Consider the following 10,615-nt stretch of genomic DNA (forward strand, 5'->3'; position numbering starts at 1 on the left):
CCCTTGTATAACAGAAATAATTGCAACCAGTGTGAAAGCTATGGTCATATCTACGTTCCGGGCAACATAGGCTTCACTCTAGGGCGTTGCTCCACCACATCGAATAGTTAGGGCCTTAGAAGTCAATGCCAGAAGCATAAAATACAATATAAATACTACAGTCTTTCCACTGTATAATATGAATAATTGCAAACAGTGTGGAAGTAATGGTCATTACTACGATCCGGGCAAGCTAGGCTTCACTCTAGGGCGTTGGTGCACCAGATCCAATAGTTAGGGCCTAAGAAGTCAACGCCAGGAGCACCAAATACAAAATAAATACAACAGTTTTTCCATCGTATAAAACGAATAAATGCATACTGTGTGCAAGTAATGGTCATTTCTACGATCCGGGGAACCTAGGCATCACTCTAGGGCGTTGTTGAACCAGAGCGAATAGTTAGGGCCTAAGAAGTCAACGCCTGAAGCATAAAATACAATATAAATACAACAGTTCTTCCATTGTATAAAACGAATAATTGCAACCAGTATGAAAGTTATGGTTATTTCTACGTTCAGGGCAACCTAGGCTTCACCCTAGGGCATTGCTCCACCAGATCGAATAGTTAGGGCCTATGAAGTCAACGCCAGAAGCATAAAGTACGATATATGTACAACAGTCTTCCTATCATATAAAACGAATAATTGCAACCAGTCTGATAGTTATGGTCATTTCTACGTTCCGGGCAATCTAGGCTTCTCTCTAGGGCGTCGTTCCACCAGAACGAATAGTTAGGGCCTAAGAAGTCTACGCCAGAAGCATAAAATACAATACAAATACAACAGCTTTTCCATCGTATAACAGGAATAATTGCAACCAGTGTGAAAGGTATGGTCATTTCTACTTTACGGGCAATCTAGGCTTCACTCTAGGGCGTTTCTCCACCACATCGATTAGCTGCGGCCTTAGAAGTCAACGCCAGAAGCATAAAACACAATATAGATAAAACAGTTTTTCAATCGTATAACAGGAATAATTGCATACAGTGTGAAAGATATGGTCATTTCTACGTTGCGGGCATCCTAGGCTTCACTCTAGGGCATTGCTCCACCACATCGAATAGCTACGGCCTTAGAAGTCAACGCCATAACTATAAAAAACAATATAAATACAACACTTTTTCCATTGTATAAAATGAATAAATGCAAACAGTGTGGAGGTAATGGTCATTTCTACTTTCCGGGCAACCTAGGCTTCACTCTAGGGCGTTTCTCCACCACATCGAATAGCTACGGCCTTAGAAGTCAACGTCTGAAGCATACAATATAATATAAATACAACAGTTTTTCCATCGTATAACAGGAATAATTGCAACCAGTTTGAAAGACATGGTCATTTCTACGTTCCGGGCAACCTAGGCTTCACTCTAGGGCGTTGCTCCACCACATCGTATAGCTACGGCCTTAGCATTCAACGCCAGAGGCATAAAATACAAAATAAATACAACAGTTTTGCCATCGTATAACAAGAATAATTGCAACCAGTGTGAAAGTGATGGTCATTTCTACATTCCGGGCAACCTAGGCTTCACTCTAGGGCGTTGCTCCACCACATCGAATAGCTGCGGCCTTAGAAGTCAACGCCAGAAGCATAAAATACAATATAAATACAACACTTTTTCCATCGTATAACAGGAATAATTGCAACCAGTGTGAAAGTGATGTTCATTTCTACGTTCCGGGCAACCTCGGCTTCACCCTAAAGCGTTGCTCCACCAGATCGAATAGTTAGGGCCTAAGAAGCCTACGCCAGAAGCATAAAATACAATATAAATACCACAGTTTTTCCATCGTATAACAGGAATAATTGCAACCAGAGTGAAGGTGATGGTCATTTCTCAGTTCCGGGCAACCTAGGCTTCACTATCGAGCGTTGCTCCACCAGATCGAATAGCTAGGACCTTAGAAGTCATCGCCAGAAGCACAAAATAAAATAAAAATACAACAGTTATTCCATCGTATAACAGGAATAATTAACACCAGTGTGAAAGTAATGGGCATTTCTAAGTTCCGTGCAACCTAGGCTTCACTCTAGGGCGTTGGTCCACCAGGCCGAATAGTTAGGGCCTTAGAAAACAACTCCAGACGCATAAAATACAATATAAATACAACAGTCTTTCCACGGTATAAAACGAATAATTGCAACCAGTATGAAAGTTACGGTCATTTCTACGTTCCGGGCAACTTCGGCTTCACCCTAAAGCGTTGCTCCACCAGATCGAATAGTCAGGGCCTTAGGAGTCAACGCCAGCGGCATAAAATACAATACAAATACAACAGTTTTTCCATCGTATAACAAGAATAATTGCAACCAGTGTGAAAGTGATGGTCATTTCTACATTCCGGGCAACCTAGGCTACACTCTTGGGCGTTGCTCCACCAGATCGAATAGGTAGGGCTTAAGAAGTCAACGCCAGAAGCATAAAATACGATATATGTACAACAGTTTTTCCATCGCATAAAATGAGTAATTGCAACCAGTGCGAATGTAACGGCCATTTCTACGTTCCGGGAATCCTAGACTTCACACTGAGACATTGCTCCACCAGATCGAATACATAGGGCCTTAGAAGTCAACGCCAGAAGCATAAAGTACATTAAAAATCCAACAGTTTGTCCATCGTATAACAGGAATAATTGCAAACAGTGTGAAAAATATGGTCATTTCTACGTTCCGCGCAACCTAGGCTTCACTCTAGGGCGTTGCTCCACAACATCGATTAGCTAGGGACTTAGAAGTCAACGCTAGAAGCATAAACTAAAATAAAAATACAACAGTTTTTAAATCGTATAAAACGTATAATTGCAACCAGTATGAATGTTATGGTCATTACTACGTTCCGGGCAACCTAGGCTTCACTCTAGGGCGTTGTTCCTCGAGATCCAATAGCTTGGGCCTAAGAAGTCAACGCCAGGAGCACCGAATACAAAATAAATACAACAGCTTTTCCATCGTATAAAACGAATAATTGCAACCAGTATGAAAGCTATGGTCATTTATACGTTCCGGGCAACCTAGGCTTCACTCTAGGGCGTTGCTCCACCACATCGAATAGTTAGGGCATTAGAAGTCAATGCCAGAAGCATAAAATGCCTTATAAATACAACAGTTTTTCCACTGTATGGTATGAAAAATTGCAAACAGTGTGGAAGTAATGGTCATTTCTACGTTCCGGGCAACCTAGGCTTCACTCTAGGGCGTTGCGCAACCACATCGAATAGCTACGTCCTTAGAAGTCAACGCCATAACTATAAAAAACAATATTAATACAACAGTTTTTCCATTTTATAAAATGAATAATTGCTAACAGTGTGGAGATAATGGTCATTTCTACTTTCCGGGCAACCTAGGCTTCACTCTCGGGCGTTTCTCCACAACATCGAATAGCTACTGCCTTAGAAGCCAACGTCTGAAGCATAAAATATAATATAAATACAACAGTTTTTCCATCGTATAACAGGAATAATTGCAACCAGTGTGAAAGACATGGTCTTTTCTACGTTCCGGGCAGCCTAGGCTTCACTCTAGGGCGTTGCTCCACCACATCGAATAGCTACGGCCTTAGGAGTCAACGCCAGAGGCATAAAATACATAATAAATACAACAGTTTTTCCATCGTATAACAAGAATAACTGCAACCATTGTGAAAGTGATGGTCATATCTACATTCGGGGCAACCTAGGCTTCACTCTAGGGCGTTGCGCCACCAGATCGTATAGTTAGGGCCTAACAAGTCAACGCCAGAAGCATAAAATACCATATAAATACAACAGTTTTTCCCTTGCATAACAGGAATAATTGCAACCAGTGTGAAAGCTATGGTCATTTCTACGTTCCGGGCAACGTAGGCTTCACTCTAGGGCGTTGCTCCACCACATCGAATAGTTAGGGCCTTAGAAGTCAATGCCAGAAGCATAAAATGCCATATAAATACAACAGTTGTTCCACTGTATGGTATGAATAATTGCAAACAGTGTGGAAGTAATGGTCATTTCTACGTTCCGGGCAACCTAGGCTTCACTCTAGGGCGTTGCGCAACCACATCGAATAGCTACGGCCCTAGAAGCCAACGCCATGACTATAAAATACAATATAAATAGAACAGTCTTTCCATCGTATAAAACGAATAATTGCAACCAGTCTGATAGTTATGGTCATTTCTACGTTCCGGGCAACCTAGGCTTCACCCTAGGGCGTTGCTCCGCCATATCGAATAGTTAGGGCCTAAGAAGTCAATGCCAGAAGCATAAAATACGATATATGTACAACAGTTTTTCCATCGTATAACAGGAATAATTGCAACCAGTGGAAAGCTATGGTCATTTCTACGTTCCGGGCAACCTAGGCTTCACTCTAGGGCGTTGCTCCACCTCATCGAATAGCTGCGGCCTTAGAAGTCAACGCCAGAAGCATAAAATACAATATAAATACAACACTTTTTCCATCGTATAACAGGAATAGTTGCAACCAGTGTGAAAGTGATGGTCATTTCTACGTTCCGGGCAACCTAGGCTTCTGTCTAGGGCGTGGTTCCCCCAGATCGAATAGTTAGGGCCTAAGAAGCCTACGCCAGAAGCATAAAATACAATATAAATACCACAGTTTTTCCATCGTATAACAGGAATAATTGCAGCCAGAGTGAAGGTGATGGTCATTTCTCAGTTCCGGGCAACCTAGGCTTCACTATCGAGCGTTGCTCCACCCGATCGAATAGCTAGGACCTTAGAAGTCAACGCCAGAAGCACAAAATAAAATAAAAATACAACAGTTATTCCATCGTATAACAGGAATAATTAACACCAATGTGAAAGTAATGGGCATTTCTAAGTTCCGTGCAACCTAGGCTTCACTCTAGGGCGTTGGTCCAGCAGGCCGAATAGTTAGGGCCTTAGAAAACAACTCCAGACGCATAAAATACAATATAAATACAACAGTCTTTCCACGGTATAAAACGAATAATTGCAACCAGTATGAAAGTTACGGTCATTTCTACGTTCCGGGCAACCTCGGCTTCACCCTAAAGCGTTGCTCCACCAGATCGAATAGTTAGGGCCTAAGAAGTCAACGCCAGAAGCATAAAATGCAATATAAATACAACAGTTTTTCCATCGTATAACAAGAATAATTGCAACCAGTGTGAAAGTGATGGTCATTTCTACATTCCGGGCAACCTAGGCTACACTCTAGGGCGTTGCTCCACCAGATCGAATAGGTAGGGCCTAAGAAGTCAACGCCAGAAGCATAAAATACAATATAAATACAACAGTCTTTCCCTTGTATAACAGAAATAATTGCAACCAGTGTGAAAGCTATGGTCATTTCTATGTTCCGAGCAACGTAGGTTTCGCTCTGTGGCGTAGTTCCACCACATCGAATAGTTAGGGCCTTAGAAGTCAATGCCAGAAGCATAAAATACAATATAAATACAACAGTTTTTCCATTGTATAAAATGAATAATTGCAAACAGTGAGGAAGTAATGGTCATTTCTACGTTCCGTGCAACCTAGGCTTCACTCTAGGGCGTTGCTCCACCATCGAATAGTTAGGGCCTAAGAAGTCAACGCCAGAAGCATTAAATACAATATAAATACTACAGTTTTTCCCTTGTATAACAGAAATAATTGCAACCAGTGTGAAAGCTATGGTCATATCTACGTTCCGGGCAACATAGGCTTCACTCTAGGGCGTTGCTCCACCACATCGAATAGTTAGGGCCTTAGAAGACAATGCCAGAAGCATAAAATACAATATAAATACTACAGTCTTTCCACTGTATAATATGAATAATTGCAAACAGTGTGGAAGTAATGGTCATTACTACGATCCGGGCAAGCTAGGCTTCACTCTAGGGCGTTGGTGCACCAGATCCAATAGTTAGGGCCTAAGAAGTCAACGCCAGGAGCACCAAATACAAAATAAATACAACAGTTTTTCCATCGTATAAAACGAATAAATGCATACTGTGTGCAAGTAATGGTCATTTCTACGATCCGGGGAACCTAGGCATCACTCTAGGGCGTTGTTGAACCAGAGCGAATAGTTAGGGCCTAAGAAGTCAACGCCTGAAGCATAAAATACAATATAAATGCAACAGTTCTTCCATTGTATAAAACGAATAATTGCAACCAGTATGAAAGTTATGGTTATTTCTACGTTCAGGGCAACCTAGGCTTCACCCTAGGGCATTGCTCCACCAGATCGAATAGTTAGGGCCTATGAAGTCAACGCCAGAAGCATAAAGTACGATATATGTACAACAGTCTTCCTATCATATAAAACGAATAATTGCAACCAGTCTGATAGTTATGGTCATTTCTACGTTCCGGGCAATCTAGGCTTCTCTCTAGGGCGTCGTTCCACCAGAACGAATAGTTAGGGCCTAAGAAGTCTACGCCAGAAGCATAAAATACAATACAAATACAACAGCTTTTCCATCGTATAACAGGAATAATTGCAACCAGTGTGAAAGGTATGGTCATTTCTACTTTACGGGCAATCTAGGCTTCACTCTAGGGCGTTTCTCCACCACATCGATTAGCTGCGGCCTTAGAAGTCAACGCCAGAAGCATAAAACACAATATAGATAAAACAGTTTTTCAATCGTATAACAGGAATAATTGCATACAGTGTGAAAGATATGGTCATTTCTACGTTGCGGGCATCCTAGGCTTCACTCTAGGGCATTGCTCCACCACATCGAATAGCTACGGCCTTAGAAGTCAACGCCATAACTATAAAAAACAATATAAATACAACACTTTCTCCATTGTATAAAATGGATAAATGCAAACAGTGTGGAGGTAATGGTCATTTCTACTTTCCGGGCAACCTAGGCTTCACTCTAGGGCGTTTCTCCACCACATCGAATAGCTACGGCCTTAGAAGTCAACGTCTGAAGCATACAATATAACATAAATACAACAGTTTTTCCATCGTATAACAGGAATAATTGCAACCAGTTTGAAAGACATGGTCATTTCTACGTTCCGGGCAACCTAGGCTTCACTCTAGGGCGTTGCTCCACCACATCGTATAGCTACGGCCTTAGCATTCAACGCCAGAGGCATAAAATACAAAATAAATACAACAGTTTTGCCATCGTATAACAAGAATAATTGCAACCAGTGTGAAAGTGATGGTCATTTCTACATTCCGGGCAACCTAGGCTTCACTCTAGGTCGTTGCTCCACCACATCGAATAGCTGCGGCCTTAGAAGTCAACGCCAGAAGCATAAAATACAATATAAATACAACACTTATTCCATCGTATAACAGGAATAATTGCAACCAGTGTGAAAGTGATGGTCATTTCTACGTTCCGGGCAACCTCGGCTTCACCCTAAAGCGTTGCTCCACCAGATCGAATAGTTAGGGCCTAAGAAGCCTACGCCAGAAGCATAAAATACAATATAAATACCACAGTTTTTCCATCGTATAACAGGAATAATTGCAACCAGAGTGAAGGTGATGGTCATTTCTCAGTTCCGGGCAACCTAGGCTTCACTATCGAGCGTTGCTCCACCAGATCGAATAGCTAGGACCTTAGAAGTCATCGCCAGAAGCACAAAATAAAATAAAAATACAACAGTTATTCCATCGTATAACAGGAATAATTAACACCAGTGTGAAAGTAATGGGCATTTCTAAGTTCCGTGCAACCTAGGCTTCACTCTAGGGCGTTGGTCCACCAGGCCGAATAGTTAGGGCCTTAGAAAACAACTCCAGACGCATAAAATACAATATAAATACAACAGTCTTTCCACGGTATAAAACGAATAATTGCAACCAGTATGAAAGTTACGGTCATTTCTACGTTCCGGGCAACCTCGGCTTCACCCTAAAGCGTTGCTCCACCAGATCGAATAGTCAGGGCCTTAGGAGTCAACGCCAGCGGCATAAAATACAATACAAATACAACAGTTTTTCCATCGTATAACAAGAAAAATTGCAACCAGTGTGAAAGTGATGGTCATTTCTACATTCCGGGCAACCTAGGCTACACTCTTGGGCGTTGCTCCACCAGATCGAATAGGTAGGGCTTAAGAAGTCAACGCCAGAAGCATAAAATACGATATATGTACAACAGTTTTTCCATCGCATAAAATGAGTAATTGCAACCAGTGCGAATGTAACGGCCATTTCTACGTTCCGGGAATCCTAGACTTCACACTGAGACATTGCTCCACCAGATCGAATACATAGGGCCTTAGAAGTCAACGCCAGAAGCATAAAGTACATTGAAAATCCAACAGTTTGTCCATCGTATAACAGGAATAATTGCAAACAGTGTGAAAAATATGGTCATTTCTACGTTGCGGGCATCCTAGGCTTCACTCTAGGGCATTGCTCCACCACATCGAATGGCTACGGCCTTAGAAGTCAACGCCATAACTATAAAAAACCACATAAATACAACAGTTTTTCCACTGTATGATATGAATAATTGCAAACAGTGTGGAAGTAATGGTCATTTCTACGTTCCGGGCAACCTAGGCTTCACTCTAGGGTGTTGGTCCACCAGATCCAATAGTTAGGGCCTAAGAAGTCAACGCCAGGAGCACCAAATATAAAATAAATACAACAGTTTTTCCATCGTATAAAACGAATAATTGCAACCAGTGTGCAAGTAATGGTCATTTCTACGATCCGGGCAACCTAGGCATCACCCTAGGGCGTTGTTCCACCAGAGCGAATAGTTAGGGCCTAAGAAGTCATCGCTGAAGCATAAAATACAATATAATTACAACAGTTTTTCCATCGTATAAAACGAATAATTGCAACCAGTATCAAAGTTATGGTCATTTCTACGTTCCTAGCAATCTAGGCTTCACTCTAGGGCGTTGCTCAACCACATCGAATAGTTACGGCCTTAGAAGTCAACGCCAGATGCACCAAATCCAAAATTAATACAACAGTTTTTCCATCGTACAAAACGAATAATTGCAACCAGTATGAAAGTTATGGTCATTTCTACGTTCCGGGAAACCTAGGCTTCACCCTAAGGCGTTGCTCCACCTGACCGAATAGTTAGGGCCTAAGAAGTCAACGCCAGAAGCATAAAATACGATATATGTACAACAGTTTTACCATCGTATAAAATGAATAATCGCAAACAGTGTGAAGGTAATGGTCACTTCTACGTTCCGGGCAACCTAGGCTTCACACTAGGGCGTTGTTCCACCAGAGCGAATAGTTAGGGCCTAAGAAGTCAACGCCTGAAGCATAAAATACAAAATAAATACAACAGTTTTTCCATCGTATAAATAGAATAATTGCAACCAGTGTGAAAAATATGGTCATTTCTACGTTGCGGGCATCCTAGGCTTCACTCTAGGGCGTTGCACCACCAGATCGAATAGTTAGGGTCTTAGAAGTCAACGCCCGAAGCATAAAATACAAAATAAATAGAACAGTTTTTCCATTGTATAAAACGAATAATTGAAACCAGTGTGAAAGGTATGGTTATTTCTACGTTCCGCGCAACCTAGGCTTCACCCCTGGGTGTTGCTCCACCAGATCCAATAGTTAGGACCTAAGAAATCAGCGTCAGAATCATAAAATACAAAATAGATACACCAGCTTTTCCATCGTATATAATGTATATTTGCAAACAGTGTGTAGGCAATGGCCATTTCTACGTTCCGGGCAACCTAGGCTTCACCCTAGGGCGTTGCTCCACCACATCGAATAGCTGCGGCCTTAGAAGTCAACGCCAGAAGCATAAAATACAATATAAATACAACAGTTATTCCATCGTATAACAGGAATAATTACCACCAGTGTGAAAGTAATGGGCATTTCTACGTTACGTGCAACCTAGGCTTCACTCTAGGGCCATGCTCCACCAGATCGAATAGTTAGGGCCTAAGAAGTCAACGCCAGAAGCATAAAATACAATATAAATACAACAGTTTTTCCCTTGTATAACAGGAATAATTGCAACCAGTGTGAAAGGTATGGTCATTTCTACGTTCCGCGCAAACTGGGCTTCACTCTAGGGCGTTGCTCCACCACAGCGAATAGGTAGGGCCTTAGACGTCAATGCCAGAATCATAAAATGCCATATAAATACAACAGTTGTTCCACTGTATAATACGTATAATTGCAAACAGTGTGGAAGTAATGGTCATTTCTACGTTCCGGGCAACCTAGGCTTCACTCTAGGGCGTTGCTCAACCACATCGAATAGCTACGGCCCTAGAAGACAACGCCATAACTATAAAATACAATATAAATACAACAGTCTATACATCGTATAAAACGAATAATTGCAACCAGTCTGATAGTTATGGTCATTTCTACGTTCCGGGTAACCTAGACTACACCCTAGGGCGTTTCTCCACCAGATCGAATAGTTAGGGCCTAAGAAGTCAATGCCAGAAGCCTTAAATACAAAATAAATACAACAGTTTTTCCATCGTATAAAACGAATAATTGCATCCAGTGTGCAAGTAATGGTCATTTCTACGATCCGGGCAACCTAGGCATCACCCTAGGGCGTTGTTCCACCAGAGCGAAAAGCTAGGGCCTAAGAAGTCAACGCTGAAGCATAAAATACAATATAAATACAACAGT

This window comes from Calliopsis andreniformis, unplaced genomic scaffold (assembly GCF_051401765.1).
Source record: "Calliopsis andreniformis isolate RMS-2024a unplaced genomic scaffold, iyCalAndr_principal scaffold0001, whole genome shotgun sequence".
In the NCBI taxonomy this organism is placed as follows: Eukaryota; Metazoa; Arthropoda; class Insecta; order Hymenoptera; family Andrenidae; genus Calliopsis; species Calliopsis andreniformis.